This window comes from Dermacentor andersoni, chromosome 2 (genome assembly GCF_023375885.2).
Source record: "Dermacentor andersoni chromosome 2, qqDerAnde1_hic_scaffold, whole genome shotgun sequence".
Lineage (NCBI taxonomy): Eukaryota > Metazoa > Arthropoda > Arachnida > Ixodida > Ixodidae > Dermacentor > Dermacentor andersoni.
The window spans coordinates 29,339,780-29,357,916 of record NC_092815.1 but is presented as its reverse complement, the minus strand read 5'-3'; the positions used below and the strand labels follow the sequence as shown (position 1 = coordinate 29,357,916).

At 49.8% G+C, this 18,137-nt stretch overlaps 1 protein-coding gene across 1 annotated transcript in view; it reads right to left on the bottom strand.

Moving 5' to 3' along the window:
* Positions 1 to 17,822, bottom strand: part of Ndae1 (Na[+]-driven anion exchanger 1) — a 255,774-nt gene extending 237,952 nt beyond the window's left edge. Inside the window, exon 1 of the mRNA XM_050189588.3 lies at positions 17,297 to 17,822. The gene's annotated coding sequence lies outside the window, so the exon portion shown is untranslated. The remainder of the gene's footprint in view (positions 1 to 17,296) is intronic.
* Between the last annotated feature and the right edge of the window lie 315 nt (positions 17,823 to 18,137).

Here is an 18,137-nt window from a genome sequence, read left to right as displayed (position 1 = left end):
GGCATGCCATTATTCAAACTTGACCCCCCCCACACACACACTCTTCTTTACGGGACGTTGCCGTGTGACGCGCAGCGGGACGTGCTCCGTCTCGACATTGCCTCGGCTGACCTTTGGAATTCGATGATGAATATTTCGAATTAGGTGCGACTTACAAGATTTTTTTTTAATGACTGTGCGTTAAAATGTGACTGCCTCCAAGTTCGCCATTTATACAACTGCTTCAGAAGCACTAATAAAAAAACTTAATTAACTTTCATTAAACAGTCTTCTGAAACTCACGTTATTAGCGGCAAAGTACGTCCGCCTCGCCTAGGAACTTGTATGCAAGAAGGTCACGTACGGTGCGCTCATTACTTATTAATAAAAAAATCTGTGTCGTCTAAAAGAAACAATAATGAAAAAAAATCCTGTATATTATATATGCTGGATGCTTCTACGAAGACGAAGTGCTATTTAAAAGTAGCCGCCTTGAAATAAAAGAACGGTTCCTTTGGAGACATGCCGTCAGTGGTGGTGCCCACGTGATGACGGGTAATAAATGGTAATTAGTTCCCAATTAACAAAATTACATTAATTAACACGTATGATTTTAGTTTCGGCGGGCTCATCGTATTTGGAAATCGAAGGCAACTCCCCGTAGAGGCCGCATCAACTGTTGGACCCGGGAAAAAAATGCGATTACCCGCGGAACTGCGTCACGACGAATTTCTGCCACGAGAGCGTGCGAAACCGAAACTGGGAGGCTGCAGCGAGCGCGTCGGCCCCTCGAGGCGCGACTGCGTTTGCGTGCTCCTTGCTGTCGCAGCGTGCTGGCTGCCCGCTGCTGAGTGACATGAAGGTTCTCGTTATACGTGCGTCCAGCTGAACATCAACAGTATCGCACAACAGTATCGCAGCCTACGCGTCCCAAGATCGCCCCCAGCTGCACCGCTGCAGAGCACACCAAGTCGCCGGTTCGACTCCCGGCTGCACCGGTGGCCGCATTCTATAGCGGGGGCGGAATGCGAAGACACTCGCTTACCATGCATGCTTCGGCTGCACGCTGTTCAAAAAAAAAAAAAAAAAAAAAAAAAAAAGAACCCCATGTGGTGAAAACGGTGGCGTCTCTCGTAAAAACCGTGGGTTTGTTTTGGACGCTCGACCACGATAATTTATTTATTCATTGTCTTTCTAAAATGATAATTTCGCTTTTGGTGAAATCAAACACAATGTACGCGATTTCGCGAGGGCGAACGTACTCCGGGCCCAGCGCAAAATCAAAAATCACACAAAGAGGAACGGTGGCAGGGGCAACACGATGTAGACTTTCCTAAAGAATGTGCGCGCAACCCAGGCGACGTCGCTCTAGATGATGGAATTCCTTCGTTCTTCGCGGGTGACACCGGCTCGTACATTTACGGCCACCGAAGAGGGAAAGTAAATTGCAGCTGCCGTGTCGTCCAGCGCCGAAGATCGCGCAATGCCTGCGAAACGTCTCAGCCATACTCGGGCAAAGAACCTGCAGCTTTTCCGCGTTCCGGGCGGCGAAATGAACATAAACGCCCCCCGTACTCGTCGAGACGCGCGTGCCAGTGGATTTTTTTTTTATTGGCTTTGTGGCCAAAGCGTGGCACCTTTCATACCATACCGCGTCCGAGGCAAATGACTCGTATACTTTATTTTATGTTAGTGTTGTTGCACACGTGCCGGTATCGATCCCTTGTATGAAGCGAATTACTTCTTTCCCCGCGAAGGAATGATGACAATAAAGAAATGGGTCAGGGTTATAAACTGCTGTAATACCATTGTGGCAAATGCCCACAATTCGCGCCTAAAAATGAAGGCCCATGACATAAACACGTTCTCGCTACACTACAGCGGCGTATACAGCCAGGAATTTATTGTGAAACAACGGGCCTTCGTGTTTTTATATCATTTTTACGTTACCCCACGTTGCAACGCTTCAAAAAAAAAAGCATCAAGAGCATGAACAATGCAGTCATTGCAGGTATTTTTTAGAGGTCATTGTTTAAGAACAATGTCGCATAGCACTGCCGCCAGCGGTGTGTTGCTCCCGCTATACAGGCCTCCCGGGATAACCCAAGTACAAAACACGTTCACGACAGCACGCCTCCGCCATGCTAAAACTGTAGAGGAGCGAGCGCGCGTGTTAGGTTTGGCAATCGCACGGGGTGGTATATACGACGTAGCCGGCACGCAGATTCTGGCAACGACTTTTTCATTTCCTTTTTTTTTCCCCTATCTCCTTAAACACACCTGCACAGCTTCACGCGTTTTCAATAGCGCGTTGAATACGAACAACCAGGCAATTGTGCAAGTCTATATACGCACCAGCGTGCCGCATCCAGTAATCAAAGGGGCTTGAAACGCTTCAAGGACACTGCTTTCTTTTCTTCTATTACGTTGTACTCGCTATGACTATAATACGCGCGTCCACGGTCTGTCACCGTATAGCACCACAAGCGCATCACGGACATGGCAACACGGCGGCTTCCGGTGACCGTGAGATCGCGCAGCCAAGTCGTTGTTATTATAACTCTTTATACGACATCGCAAAACAACGCCTAGCGCTTTCACAAGCACACCGACAAAAGCGAAGGACTCGAAAGCAGACTCAGATTGAGCAGATATTTTTCTTTATTTTATTTTATATTTAAGTCGTAAGAAACGGAAACGTGCCAGTCGCAAGAAGGACAACCGCGGCTTACTGGCTGCGTTCTGCATGTCAACACTATACACCGCTTTGTACGCCAGTCGTCACTTCTATGGCTAAAGTCCTCGCTTTCTCGTTTTGCTTTGTTTCCTTCTGCGCCCAGTGCAATTCTTCCAAGGTCTCAAGCGCAGCAGGAAGGGGCCGTTGAGCATTCTCGGCGCCAAAGCCGGCCTGGACGCATTGCCCGCCCTGGCACCTTGTCAAAGACGAAATAACCTAACTTGGCCCTCTAACTGCAGTTAGCTGAGCTTGAAGCAATTTCCCGTTTTTCTTTTTGTTTTTCTCGCGCGCCATCCAATTTCGCAGCGGAATGCGGAACTCGCCGTGGTGTAGGACGCGCCTATATGCAGCGACACGCGAGCGTCAGCTCATGTACGCATAGGATTAGTTTTCGCGCTCCCAACTTCAGAGGAGCGATTGGCATATAAGATGCTTAAATATGGATGCCCGGCTCACGCCCATACTGAACCCTCCGCAGTTCAATTAGAATTAACGAATATTATTTCCTCTTCCGTTTTCTCCTCCTCTTTATTATTATTATTATTATTATTATTATTATTATTATTATTATTATTATTATTATTCAGCGTATTTTCCTTTTTTTTTTCATGCGCAGGCCGGTTGTTATGCCCGAACATGTTGAAAATACGGGTCATTCAACGCGAGTAAAACCATTCAGAGCTCAGTTAATGAACCGCCAGTTATTTATTTGGTCCTTGACATTCACTTGGTTAATTAAAAGTAATGCGCTATAACTTTGGCTTTTTGTACATTTCTCAATGTGTAGATTAGGGAATCTTATAGCGCATCGTAAGAGACGCCAAAACTAGACGTTCCTCGCAAGGTTGTTTACGGCGCGTGTTAATCTTTTGCGGCGAAGAGAGACAGTCTGCAAAGACTACGTAACGAAGTGGCGGCGCATATAAGGCGCCTAACGCGCACACGATAGCAGCGCCATCTCAATGCAGCACCGTCTCAACGGTGAAGCAACCTGCAGTTAACTTGCTGCAGGCCGAGCGGTGACGATAACAACACGAGTATTCTTTCCACAGTGCGCCTGCAGCTTTCCGTGATTATTGCGTACCAACACGAGAGAACGCGCTGCCCTGACCGGCGAGACCGAGATGAACGGCTCGCTTTCTGTATGAAGCTGTGCGACCTCACTGCTACATCTCGTGCGCGCGGGGGCGCACTCCCGCGGTATTTTTCATACATCACACGCTTTCTCTATTCACATGAAAAAATAAACACGCTACGTATGCTTCGCTGCAAGCATCTCATTTTGATGTCTCTTACGAATCTCTACAAATCTCCAACTAATATCTCGATACTTAACAACCAGAAAGCTGCCTAATTACTTTAAATTAACTAATTGGATGTTAGGGACTAAAAAAGGTCGCATTTTCACCGGAAAGGCGAAGCATCGATTGCGACAGCAAATTAATAGACATCTACACGAAGTAAGGATAGTAATTTTATCGGTCGTACGTGTGAACTCGTAAACATTCGCTAAATAAACTAACAAGCATGGCATCACGCTCGCACAAGCAAACACTAACGCACCTCACTTGATGACGACGGAAACTTGCCGTCAGAACGCCGGAGTGAGCAAGCTCAGTGCAACAGCGAGCGAACTGACCTTTGTGCTGCATCTCCAACGCGAACTAAGTGGCGAGAACACACCGCACACGAAGCTATCAGCATTCGGCACTGTCCTCATCGCAGATCGCTTTCAAGGTCCCGCACGGCCGCGCCATACGCATGCTGCAGCAGGAGTACAATGACACCCCCCCCCCGCCTCCGCCCCCTCACCCGAGTGCCTTGCGCGCGACGGAAGACGGCGCACTTCCTCCCCGCTTTCCTTCCTTGCGAGCGCGAGATTGAGCCGCCATCGTCGGCTCACCCTCGCGCGCTTTCACTCGCACATACGGCGCGCGGCGATGGTCTTACCGCCCTTGGACTTTATATAGAACATCGCGCCGACGCCGACGGCAGTAGCCTGGAGCGTCCATATAATTGCTATCGCAATAAAAAGTTGTACCAGCTCGGAGAAATCGAAACAGGTGCTCAGTTCGCACGGACGACATTGCGCACGAAAAGTCATGCGCCGAAACTCCGCCACAGTAGCTTTCGCTTCATGGCCAAGTTGTCCGCGATTATACAATTGAAAGCGTTAGCATTGGGGCCCCAAAGAAATTGCGTCGAAGCCACTGCCCATGCGCGAGACACAATCTGCCTTTGGGTTTTGCGTCAGGCACGCTATATTTCACCGATGTAGCGGCAGCCGCAAAAGTATAGTGTAATATCTATATATAGTTCACTGTACCAAAAGCTTTGCGTCAATAAACATGGCGGCACCTGTCGAAGTGAGGGCTCTAACCTATAGCACCAAACGGCTCGATTCGTGGTAACGCGTGAAGTTGGTAAGCTAGGAGAAGTGACTGCGGTTATCTCTTTCTCTCAAGTAACGTGTGTAATGAAGATTGATTCATTAGACGCCGCTGATTGCGAATTGGATTCTCGATTTCACGGCTCGCAGGCCTGTTGCGTAGTCCAGGGTAGCGTATCGTACTGCTGCCGAGTAGTAGCGGCGCCTGCCTATCGAAGCTCGACCGACATTACTTATTGGGTAGCGTGGCGTTGTCGGCGGGCTGCAGGCATCCGGTAGACCATGGCGACCAAGCAAGGGCGAGACGATTTTCTAGTGCGAAACTTGCACGGTTTATTCAAAGGTAGATGAAAGAAAATGAGAAGAGCATGAAGTAATTAAAAGTACATTTCGGAGCCCCTTAAATAGGCTCTCTACAATCGTGGGCTGGATCTTGCTTCCGTCGATGTCACGTGACCGGCACGGAAAGAGGGCCCCTCCTCCTCTGGTTATACCGAGCTTGCTGAAAGGAAGAAGTCCCGCCTCCCGGAATTGTAGACGTCTGTCCGCCTCTTCTGCGCTTTGCGGATTCGTGGAAGTTCTCTTCTAGGTCCAATTCGAGGAAAGGGCATCTCTAAATTCACACACACCCACACACAAAAGGGACATGTACACCGCGGAGCTTCCGGCAGACAGGCAGACACTCGAAACGGTCATGGCGAATTAGAAAGCCACGCTTCATTTCGACGAGGCCTGGTAAAAGGTCGCGTGAGAGAAAGTTCTTTGTGCACGAGGTGCGGGACGCCAACCATCGCAGGAGAAGTCGCGCCTCATTTCGACGAAGATGGTCGGATGAAATTTTTTTCGCCACGTGGTGTCAGACGCCAACCCTAACAGGCCTTAACTTGGATGGTGAAGGAACGTAAAGTTGGTTACTCAAAACTAAGCGCAACAAATTCCTTGCAGCTAATAGAATAATCTCTAATTGTAATTAAATGCGAAAGCACGCAAGTTTAAATCACTCTTGTTATCATAAAAGGGTATATTTTATTTTAAAAGTTGGCAGACGCGCCAGCTTCGCCTTTGAGAGAGGAACGCGAAAGGATTCAAAACCCGCTGCGGTTGCTTAGTGGCTATGGTGTTGGGCTGTTAAGCACGAGGTTGCGGGATCGAATCCCGGCCATGGCGGCCGCATTTCGATGGGGCGAAAACACCCGTGTACTTAGATTTAGGCGTACGTTGTCTCAAATTTTCGGAGTCCCCCACTACAACCTGCCTCATAATCAAATCGAGGTTTTGGCACGTTAAACCCCGTAATTTATTTTTCTTTAAAGCATTCAAAGATCACTGGCTGCTTCTCAGGCTTCCCGGCAGCTGCAGCTTGTGTAGCCGTAATGTTTACCTGGAAACGCTGGCGGCGAACGCTATGCACAAAATCGTTTTTATTTTTTATTTTTTTCCACGCGTCCGCGGCAGCGGCGAGTAGCGGCGCGTCCCTCTGCGCGTATAGGGACTTTAGCGGCGCGCGGAGGCGAGCGCCATCTGGATGGTGTTGCAAGGTACCGAGAGAAGGGCGCCGCTCCGTGAATGGTAGAAACGCTGGAAAAGGGGTTTGCGTTTGAGTTTCCACGTAACAGAATTATATTTTTGCATATATTCAAATTACATTCCGACGCTATCATGTCTGTACGTTGTGTTTAAGTCGTACTTAACGATTTTTCTGACGCGTTTTACTTTTGAAAATTCAATTAGCTCAGCTCAGTAACGTCTATGCGCCACGCCGAGGGCCTGCGTGGTTATGAATGATTTTACGCTCACGGGACGCCCAGCGTCGGACGCCGACACCGTATATGTTGGGGCGCGGGGCCGTTGACGCTATTGCGTTAATATTTATAATATATTTTCTTTGACGCCGTAGCGGCGCTGAAAGCACACGACGCTGTCCGCAAACGCAAAGCCACAGCAAATCCCTATTCTAAAACTCTTCACTCCAACAAATTCGAGAGCTCCTTCATCGCCTCGTCGAGGAAGAACACGACGTCACATTTCAGTGGATTCCTAGCCACTGTGGCATAATGGGTAATGAACAGGCCGATGAAGCTGCTCGATCTGCTCATAAAGACGGCGCGCAGGAGTCAATCTCGCTGTCAGGAACAGATGCAGCAGCGCAACTTCTAGTGCTTGCGTACGATGCCTTACAATAATTGTGGAACACACCTAGTTTCCAGCACACACGTCTACATCGACTGGACACCTGTCTGCAACTTCAGCCTCCACCTGGACTACCCCGACCCGAGAAAACAGTACTTTACCGATCGTGGCTTGGCGTCGCCTTTACGAAGTCGTTTGCTTTCCGCGTCGGATGGGAGGATAGTGCTGCGTACGACCAGTACGGCGACGAGGAAACTATCGAGAACGTTCTTTGTCATTGTGCCCGATACAGCGCACACAGGCAGCCACTCGCGACCGCGCTGGCGCGTCTTGACAACCGGCCGTTTTCGGAGCAGACAGTCCTGGAATGTCAACCTATACGGTCGTCACACCACAAGACGGTGAAGGCGCTTTTGAAATCTTTACGTTCGAGTGGCCTATTGGAGACACTGTAATTCTCATGGACGTTAACAACCTTCCCTACACTTCTTTTTTGTCGTTTCCTTGCTTTTTTCTCTCCGTTGCTCCTTCCGTCTTTCATTTCCGCTTACCCTTCCCCCAGTGCAGGGTAGCAAACCATAATCTCATCCGGTTAACCTCCCTGCCTTTCCCCCCATCCCGCTTCTCTCTCTCTCTCTCTCTCTCGCTCCTGCATGCTCCAACGCTATAACACCCTCAAAACGTATTTGGGCCCCTATTATAAAACTCTCTATTAATTCATCTTTATTTAAAACTTCGTGCATGTACCCTATATTCGGGCACACTGTGTACACATAAAGATATATAACGGCCGTAAATCGGTGCGATACGCCACCAAGCGACGTGGAGCACCGCGGAACGCACTTTGCTCTGCTGACGTTTCGCGAGACGCTGGCACCGATGCAATCCACCGGCGTGCGCTATATATTTCCGCTTGTATTAAATGAAGTCGAAATGTTGCGGTTTAGCTTTTTGAAATGGTACTGTCGTACGGTTACGGGCAGACAGCTGGGCCAGCGTATTGCCGTATCGTCCGAGCGCGGCTATTACGGCTACACCCTGCGGGGCAGAAATACACCTCTAATGACCGCTATAGCAGTCAGAAAGGCCGCGGTGTGTTGTGGAGACAGCAGAACGATGGCCGCCCACGTTCCGTATAGTACTGAGCGGGCTAGAGCCAAATAAGAGATGAGCGGCGGGGCCCGATGGAGAGTGCGCGTCCCACACCCCCGAGAAGGGAAGCGAAATGCACACCTCTCCGCGCAAAAGTGCGCAGTTCGGAAACAACGAAGAAGATACAACGACGCGCGTGCGTAGGCGCCCGTTGCGGAACAAACCGAGTGTCATGTGACGCGCACGACGCTGGCAAACACGCACGCCAACCATAAGCCCCTACATACCTATACTTGGTAAACACATGGCATCGCGAGTGTTTGCGCCCGCCACACACATCGTCTGTCTGTACAGCTCGCAGAAATGGCGCGAAGATTAGGAAACGAGAAGTGCATGTTTATGCGACACACACCGCGGACCGGCAGTGTTTGACAAGCGACTGCGTATATCTATCTCTCTGCGTCTCGCAGCCAATTTAAACGAACCGATCAGACACCGATCGAATCCCGAGACACGTGCTTGCTGCCCCGTGCTCCCGTCAACAGTGTAAACGCCACAGCGTCCATCGCTGCAAGGCTCCATCGTCGTCACCTCTCCCTCACTCCAGCCTACCCTTCTCTCCACCGACCGACAGCGAAGGTCGCAAAGCGTGAAGGCTGCTGGCGCGCGAAAGCGATGCACACAGCACGATTCCAGGAAAGAACGTGGCTGCCGTTTTTTTATGTAAGCGTTTACTCGCTAACGAACGAAGCCATACACACGCTGCATGAACACGCACAAGGTCGCCGAAGTGCAGCTCACGTGAGGCGCCTCTGTCTTGGCGCGTACGACGACAACCTTTCACCCCATCCGAGTTGGCGCTTATGATTATAACGATTATAACTTTTTCTTTCTTTCTTTCTTTCTTTTTTTCTTTCTTTATTCATCTTTTATTTCCTGTGTACAACTATTTTTGTACTAATTGACTTACCAACAAAATTGAATTGAATATTCGGCAGGCGCTCCGGCGTATAAAACAAATGCCAAGTTTCGCGTTGTGTCATGTGTACGCTTCCGGGCGAAATTGCGCATCCACCTTGATGGTGTCGTCCGTGGGCGTGCAGGGTAAAATAAAGGACGATATAAGTATAAATTCCTGAACTTAAAAAGAACTGAATTTCAACACCACGATCTGATAATGAGGCAATGTCGCAGTGGGGGACTCCGGGATCATTTTGACCACCGGGGCTTCATTATAACGTGCACCCAATGCACAGCACCCGGGCGTTTTTTTTTTTTTTTTTCGCGCCCATCGAAATGCGGCGTCCGCGTCCTGAGAATCGACCCCGCGACTTGGCCTTAAGATCGGCCAAGTAAAGCTAAAAACACACGACGGCATCATTTAAACGGCAAGTGAAAAGACAAATCGCGTTCTGCAGACTCGCAGGTTAATTTCTTATTTCCATAGACACAAAGCCGCCTGCACACAGCGCAGCCCACGTCTTTTCTCTGCATAGCTCTTGTTTCCGCTGCAGCACAATCCGACCACTTCAACACATGGCAGCAAGGCTGTAGCAAAAGCCCAGCACTTTATAGCCCATCATGGGTTATGAGTTTGGGTATCTCTGAAAGCAGAAGCGCAGGCAGCAGTGAAAGTAGCGAGGGAAGTGGGGTGTGAGAGGGACAAGTATAACAATGAGGCGCAATATGAACACGCATCTATCTACACTAGCACTGAGCGGTAGGCACGACCAACATGCACAGGAGAAAGATAAAGGGAGGCCGCTTCGGAGATCAACGGTCTGCAGAATTTACGACCATTTCGAGCAGAGGACGAGAGCGCCACACGACGGGACTATACTCGAACAGAGAAAGCATTACGCCCAGCTCGGGATCAACGGAACACTGAATTTGAACGTCTGTGCATCGAGAACTTTCTATTCCTTTCTTTTTTCTCTTTCTTTCTTTATCTTCCTTTTTTCGAGTTCCCGAGAAAGTCTCTCCGCTGCCATCTTCCGGACAATTTCGTCGAGAGAGCGGAAAGCCTTCGGAGAGCGATATCACTTCCGGAATCACAACGCGTATATACCGGCGCCAGGCCTTGGCCCTGTCATCCGGCATCACGAGGGAATGACACGACGCCGTTCGCGAAGAACTAGCAATCGTCAGCGTCTACGTCAGAAACAACAAGGCACGTGTACGTGGGAGTCATGTATATCACGCCGATTGCTGGCGAACACGGGGAAGGGCTCGTTTAAGCACTGTTTTAGCTCTTGCACACAACCACACACGTGCGCATGCAAGCACGACATCTACTCGCAGATCGGTCACAAGCAGCTGGGCGCGATATACGTTCTTCCTTCGTTCAGCACCACGTCGAACGAAAGAACATAACGCATATTTTCGAAAACTCATGGGCTCTTAAGCGTTAGTATCGCTATTCACTTCTGATTTGATAGTGCACGATGAACAGTATAGTCGGCATCGCATCAAAGCGCTCAAAGACTTCTCTTTTACTACGATAAGAAAGAATTAAGATATGTAAACAAAAGGCACGGCGCGGGCAGCCACGCGTTATATGCCTGACAACCTTGAGTGCTTGAAGTCAACGCGATCCACGTTCTCGCCGATGGCGCCTGAAAAGAAGTACTATATACCGATGCAGCTACCAGGTTAGCATGCGAGAAAGACAATACCTTTAATAATAACCAGTGGTGAGGTTTACTTAACTTATAACCACAATCTTGGCGCGCACATGATGCTTCAGATGAACACGGAGAAGGATGAAAAAATACACAGCGAGAATGCATGCGTGCCTGCATGCACGCAAGCACAAAGATATTGAGACAAACAAAGCCTCACGAGACAATCTACGGATCCTGCATGGTTCAGGCCTGTGTACCCCGTGCCGCACAAAGACATGGTAAGTGTTGCTAAATGCGGCGCCGGTTGTACTTGTTTGGCCAGCTCCTGGCCCTATCCGCGCTAAACAGCGACAAGTGCAATCTATGCGGTCGTATCGAGGCGTTCGGGAGTTTCCTACGGAGCGACGGGCATTGACAATGGCACGCAGCACGCTGACTCCGCCAGCTCTCAGACGACTCGAATTAGTTGAGTACCATACACCTTTTCCTTTACGAATCATCTTAAACTCAGCCTATCTTTATCTCGTCTGCAGGACGAAGGTCTGTTCCAGCGATCTGCAATTATATACTCATGTGTAGCGCTATAGCTGATTCCAAGTCATGTCTGCCGGTTCACTTATTTCACCATATCACCAAGTTCTCTACCGTCCTCGACTGCGCTTCCATTTTCTTCCCTTGCAGGTGTTCTGTAACTCAAATAGACCACCGGTTATCTGCATGCCCTATGCGTTACATGGCCTGCCGAGCTCCATTACGAATATTGCGACCCAAAGCACTTCTAATTACGACGGCCACCATAAGCGGCCATCGCATATCAGTCGTGTTTAAAGGTTAATCTCGCCGTACAGCGAAAACACTGCCTAAAATATATCTGAACAAAAGCAATCAGACCTAGTTTTATCTTTTTACTTGCGACAGCGGTGGAAAGCGCGAGACACTGCGCATTTGCTGTGTATGTCCGTCCTTTCCGTTACGCCACCGCCGACGTCGACGGAAATAGATGTCATTAGCATGTATACTGTCAAGTCACCTCCTCAACCTCAGCTACGCTCTCGCCATAGGGCGAATACCAAAAAATAAAAAAAAGAACTATTGCCACTATCACTGTGCTTGCGCTGCAGACGACAATCAAGCCGTAGAAAAGTGGCTTATCGTTGCTTATTGAGCCACACTGAGAAGCCAGTGAGCGTGTTGCTTCTGTCCGTAATAAAATTTAATGACTGCAGTGAGTGGTGGCGTCTGTGCATGTATTTCGGGTGCCCCGACCTGTAGTATAGCGGACGAGGACGACGTCCATGAGCATCGCGAAGGAGTTGTTCTTCAGAAGGCGGTTCAGTATTGAGGGCGTGCTGCTGCTGTCGTAGCAAATTAACTCAGCGCCAGAGGACCCGCTTAAGTCTGCTGATATTTAATGCGAATAGCATCCTTGGCACTGTCGGACCAGTTTTCTTTCCGCCTATCTAACTATCCAACCAGAAATGTGACCGATTCCGAAGGTATAGTGCAGTCAGAAAATGTGCGCCTAACCTCGTTCACAGCACTCGCGTCACACCGGGAATCCGCGACACACCGGTTCCTCAAGCACAGCAGCCCCGACGCCTTAACACGCTCCACCGCGGGTAGGGAGGGGATTAATTGGCATGCACTGGCGCGCCGCGCATTTCGGAGGCCATGCCGGCCCTCGCTGAGACACCACTAGATGGCGCAGCGTGTCTAGGGAGAAGCGCGAGAGGAACCCGGCTGCAGTACACGCCTCATACATGACGCGTTTCGGCTATTAGCATACTTGGATAGTCATGGTAGATGAGATCTGCCAGATTTTTGCTTTGTTCTGTTTTTTCACGTCGCATTAAACTTGTTTGCGCTAAGAGATTGTTGACTTGAGATTAATGGCGCTTCCATGGTTTGTGGCCGGTCAAGGGAACCCGTACGAGAACCAGGCGTATTAGGTCGTAAAACGCTTCGAAAGTTTAGTGCTTAGTTTCAGATCCTCCCCTCCCCCTTTCCATATGGCGATCCGTTCGAATTTCGCTTTACTACAATGAGGCGATCTCGGATAACTTCGGAAACTGCAGCAGAACGAGCCATCACGACAAACGATTTAGTTTCATTTTTTTTTTCCCTGACTGCTGTTGCCTGGCACACAGAAAAGCAGGCACTCAGAGAGGCCATAAATCAACCTCACAGCAGTGAAACACAGGCATTATAGCAACGAGTATACTAATGGTTCCAACACCGCACTCGGGAAGCTGTGATGGACGGAAATCTCCTCCCAGAACTGTTCCTGGAGTACAAATCGAGTGAAGGCGCAGCGGCGAAGAACTTGCAAAAGATCCGCAAGTACAGGCGACTTTGTCGTCGGCAGTGTAAGCGGTACATAATGACGCCGCAAGCCGGTTACAAATTTGTCCGAGAGCGTGTAGCACAAAGCGCGACACGAATGCGGCACCCGGCAACAGACATTCTGGAGTGCACATACAATGTACTCGACGCATCCCGGATACCGCTGTTGCATCGCGGTCATTGTGAAGAGTACAAAAATGAGCCCGCGCCGGTCATCCCGAAGGAGTAAGGTCGCCACGTGGAGAGTACGTGATCCTCCGCCCACGCTCGGAGGCGAAGACGACGTGATGGATCACGTATACGCCTCTGTGCTGCAACCGCGCTCTCACGGTCGCTGCAGGCTGACGGGGAACACGCGGTGGGGACACTGTGACGACGTTGCGCGCAAGGCCGCGCGCTGGAAGGGGTGCGCGTATACTGCGTGTTGCGTCTTGCAGGAGCGAACACAAGAGGCGGCATTTCACCGACACCGCGAGCGCATATGTGAGGGCATCGGGACAGCGCAATTGTGGATACAGCGCATAATTTATTCGCCCTTAATTAATGAGCAAGAATAATAAGTAAAATCGAGGGTCTACATTTTCTGCTGTAGGTATACACATGAAACCAATGGCCACTGAATCCAAGGAAACTGTAGGGGAAATTTGCTGTTGCTTTTACTCGAAACGTGGAAATAATGAGGACAAATGGAGGAAAAGACAACTTGTTGCATGGTGGGAGTTGAACCCACATCTTCCGCAATGCGGTGCTCTATCAAGTAAGCTACACAGCGGTTTCTGGGCAACGGGAACAAAGCAAGTGTACAAAACCTCTTTCTCCTTGCTTCTCTTTCTATTAAGATCGTTTGCATTTATGTTATTTACGAATGTCGTACACTCCCTGTTACCTTCTCCGTAATTAGGCATTGGACCATCCTCTCGAACTGACGACCATTCATTCATTCATTCATTCATTCATTCATTAAACTGTGTTTTAGATTGCGCTTACAGCGAAAATTAGACGCATGCTGCTACTGCGGCTCGTATTTCTCTAAGGTCTGAATCGGAGATAGATGGAAAGGCAACAACTTTGAATTAAACAGCGCAAAAGACAGGACAAGGCGAGCGATTCTTGATCAACAGAGAGTTTTACGTTACCGTGAGGTACCTATAGCAGACCTCTCGCTGTCTCTAATGATGCATGTAACGCCCGCACGTAAACGTTTACTGGGTTTATCAGGGCGTTGATCAATTAGAGGCTGTCTTGCAGTGAAGAGAGTTTGAAGGCACACGGCCAAGTAACACAAAATATTTTATGTTACTTATGTAAGTATGCAGAACAGGTATATTTATCTATTATAGAAAATAATGGTTCACACCAGGCCGACACTGCCCCTTGATTTCTTTCAGTCCATGCGACGACGTCAACACACAAGATTATAACGTTGTTCTTTAAGCAGACCCATCGCGCGGCAGTCGAAGCCATTTCTTGCGAACAAATATCATGATAACAGCAAAAGAGAAGTAAAACAGAAAACGTGATGCGAGGACAACTATGCATTCAGTTTCTCTGACTGCTGCGATTCTCCTTTACTTCAGGGTTTCGTGCATGTAGAGAGTTATTTCTTTCTTTCTTCCTTTCTCTTTCTTTCTTTTGTAGATCGGCTATGACAAAGGGGCATTTTCCAATGTCAGATCGAAAGAGCATTACTCATTCCCTCATCGTTTTCGCTTACTACAATCATACTCTTTCTCTCTCTCTCTCTTCAATCTCCTCGTGCGTCAGGCTGGTCGATGACCTCAGGCAATTGTAGAGAGAAAGGTCGTCGGTCGAAGAGAGCCTGCCATTGAGCCTCACACATGAAGTAAGAGGCTAGTGCTGTCCTCAAGACACAAAGGATCGTGAGGACGCTGACGAAGTGCACAGCAGGAGAACAATATAAGGATATATGCTCATCCCGTCTCCGACATTACAGATGCTCGCCGTGAAGCTCCGGTCGACATCTAGTCTGCAGCCACTCCTCTTTAAAGGCATGGTAGGGAAATATCGAGTTTATTAGCTCAGTCGACGCAGGAGAGTCAAGAGTCAACAACTTTTCAGAGGATCCATCGCGCCAGAGCGGCTACCCTACTTCTGGGCACAAGGTTGCGCTTTCGAATCACCGCTATGGCAAAGGAATGCAATGCCAATTATAGAATGACCTGTAGGGACGAAGCGGGAGAGAGATCAGAATAACCATACACTGAAAGGCAGGGAATTAACATCAACGAGAAGCTCATCAAAAACAGGGACCTCTTTCACAAAAAATGGGAAAACAGATAGGAGTTAACAGATAACCCTTTGATAAAACAGATAACAGATAAACCCTTTGTAGCAATTGCTACGAACGGGTGGATGTCCGATTTTCCCGTTATTAAAACAGATAAGAGTGTATCTGCACAAATAGAAATGTCGGGTCGTGGTTTCGATGTGTTGAACGTACAGACTCGTGTTCGCTGCAGCATGTGCTAATGGTGTACGACTAATTACCTCGAGGACGTGGGGTAGCTACGCAGGTGATGCTCATGCACGACGTCAGTTTAGGCTGCGGCACAAAATACAGGCTGTTCAGATTTATTTCCGGCCTGCCCACATGTGGCACTGATACAAAAGGTTATCATGGTACGTGTCTTTGCACTCGTGTAGAGCGTGTCGCTAGCAAATAAGAGCGCGTAAAATGAACATGACAACACATATCGCATGTCGCTTTTCCCCATGGTCCTTGCTACACGCGGTTATTTGTAGATCATGTATAACCGACTGAACCCAATTTACGCTCTGGCGACGAGGCCTCGCCGATCTCAAGAGCAGAAATGATAACGATTTCATTCATACGCGTGTGTGTCAGTGGCACCTTGTTGCAGCGACTGGGGATACATCAGCAGAAGTTTCCATCGATCACCCGGCTTTACAGCAGCACTTCCCCGCACAAGTGACATAATTGTATCCGGCCATTCATAGACCTAATTTACACATCAGTACAGCGTCACAAAGTAGTCACGCTGACACGAGGCTGCTGCTCGTCGATTAACCGCGCAGGATAATTCATTTGTGACTCATAGCTCATACGGCGTTATACTAGAGGCAAATATCAGTTCCTACAAGGAAGTCATTAGTCACATGTTACGCGCAGATGAAGAATCAAACCGGGTGATTCAAACAAGTGAGCAGCTCCTGACGCAGCGGCCAAAGTCGCGTGCACAGACACATCTGGCCGAGGTTACGCACAGGCGTAGTGTCATCCTATGGTGTCCCCGACGTAATGCGCATGCACGTGACCGACGCTTGCTGCACCTTGTGATGCTGGCTGAACTTCAAGCACTCCAGACCGATAGTTACGCAGGGAGAACGCTTCCCTGTCGAAACTCTGACGCGCGCACCTCCCGAGACGGACGGCGGGAAGGAAGAGGAAGACGAAAAGAAGCGGCGCCAGTCAAGAGGAGAGGAAAAAGAAAAAAGAACCGTTGCACCACAGCTAGCTTCTCGGAGCCGCCTGAGCCACAGGAGGCTGCAGCCGCCGGAGCTATAAATGACCAGACCCGAAAAATGCCCGCGCCCAAGGTTTTGGCGGCTCCTCAAGAGCACTTGACATTTCTGACGCGGCCGCCGTAGAAAAAACGATGCCGGGAGGCGCGATTCACTTCGCCATCACGACGTGGCATGGCATTTTACGCGCGCGCAAAAGAGCTGGTCATAGGACACAGAACAGAGTAAGGAGGGATTGCTTGTTGCTGGGTTCCAAAGTATGGCCAGCATATTCCACCAGCACGCACACGGTTGAATGAACCTAGACCGGCGCCCGAGTGCGCCGTTTCACACCGTCCGTCACCGCGATGGTTTGCTGTGGATCGATTGAAAATGTCGCCGAAAACGTTTTCTAAGGCGCCGAGCAAACACTTTCGGTCGGCTATGCGTGGGTGCACCATCAATTAGCGTCGGGAGGGACAGGGAATTAGGGCGATAAAGTCTGCGCTCTGTACTCACAGCTTCTAAAGACAGCAACGAGCGCAACGGTGTCTGGGAAGTGCTGGCGGCGGCGGCAACGGCAAGCGTCACTCAGCTTCCACTGGGCCGAGGATCGCCAAGGTACCGGTGATTTCCGAACTTCATTCGCGTCCGCACCGTTCACCAAGTCACGTTAACAGCAGCACACGGAGTCGCGGAAACGACAACGATGCCGCCAGAAAGTCGTCCGATCTGTGACGATGTGGGACCGACTTCAACACACACGTGAACCGCAGTTTGCGAAGCGCAGCGCACTACACACTACACCACTGTCGCAGCAGCACTCGGTCCGCGGCTGTCGACCGGACAGCCAACAGCGGCACAATCAAAGCGCCGTGCAGACAGTCCGGCCGAGTGTGACCAGTCGAAAGGTTGGTTGCCTGTTTCCAAGGGAGGAAAAGCGTCCTTTTCGTCTTTCTTTTGTGGGGAGGTTATCCTCGTTTGAAACCCTACAACGGCCTCTCCAGCAGAAGGTGCTGGCTGGTTTCGCCGCAGTGCAGAAGGCGGTCGGATGGCAGGCGATCGACGCTTGTTCCGCTCCGGCCAATGGCGGCGCTGCTTTCCGCTGACGTTCTGCCGGGCGCCGGGACCGAGGCTAAGGCTCTGCGGTGACGTCGCTAGGCACGTGATCCTTCCCGCCACAAGGCTCCCGCGTCGTCTGCTACCGGATGCTTCCGGTTGCCGGGCCGGCGCGGTTCCGTGGGAATAGAAGAAACGCAAAAAAGAAGCGAAGACCTTGGCTATCTCGGCGACTCGAGTAAGCTGCGCGCTAGTTGAGATAGAGGCGGCTTCGCATAAAGTGAACGCTCTCGCCACTGCG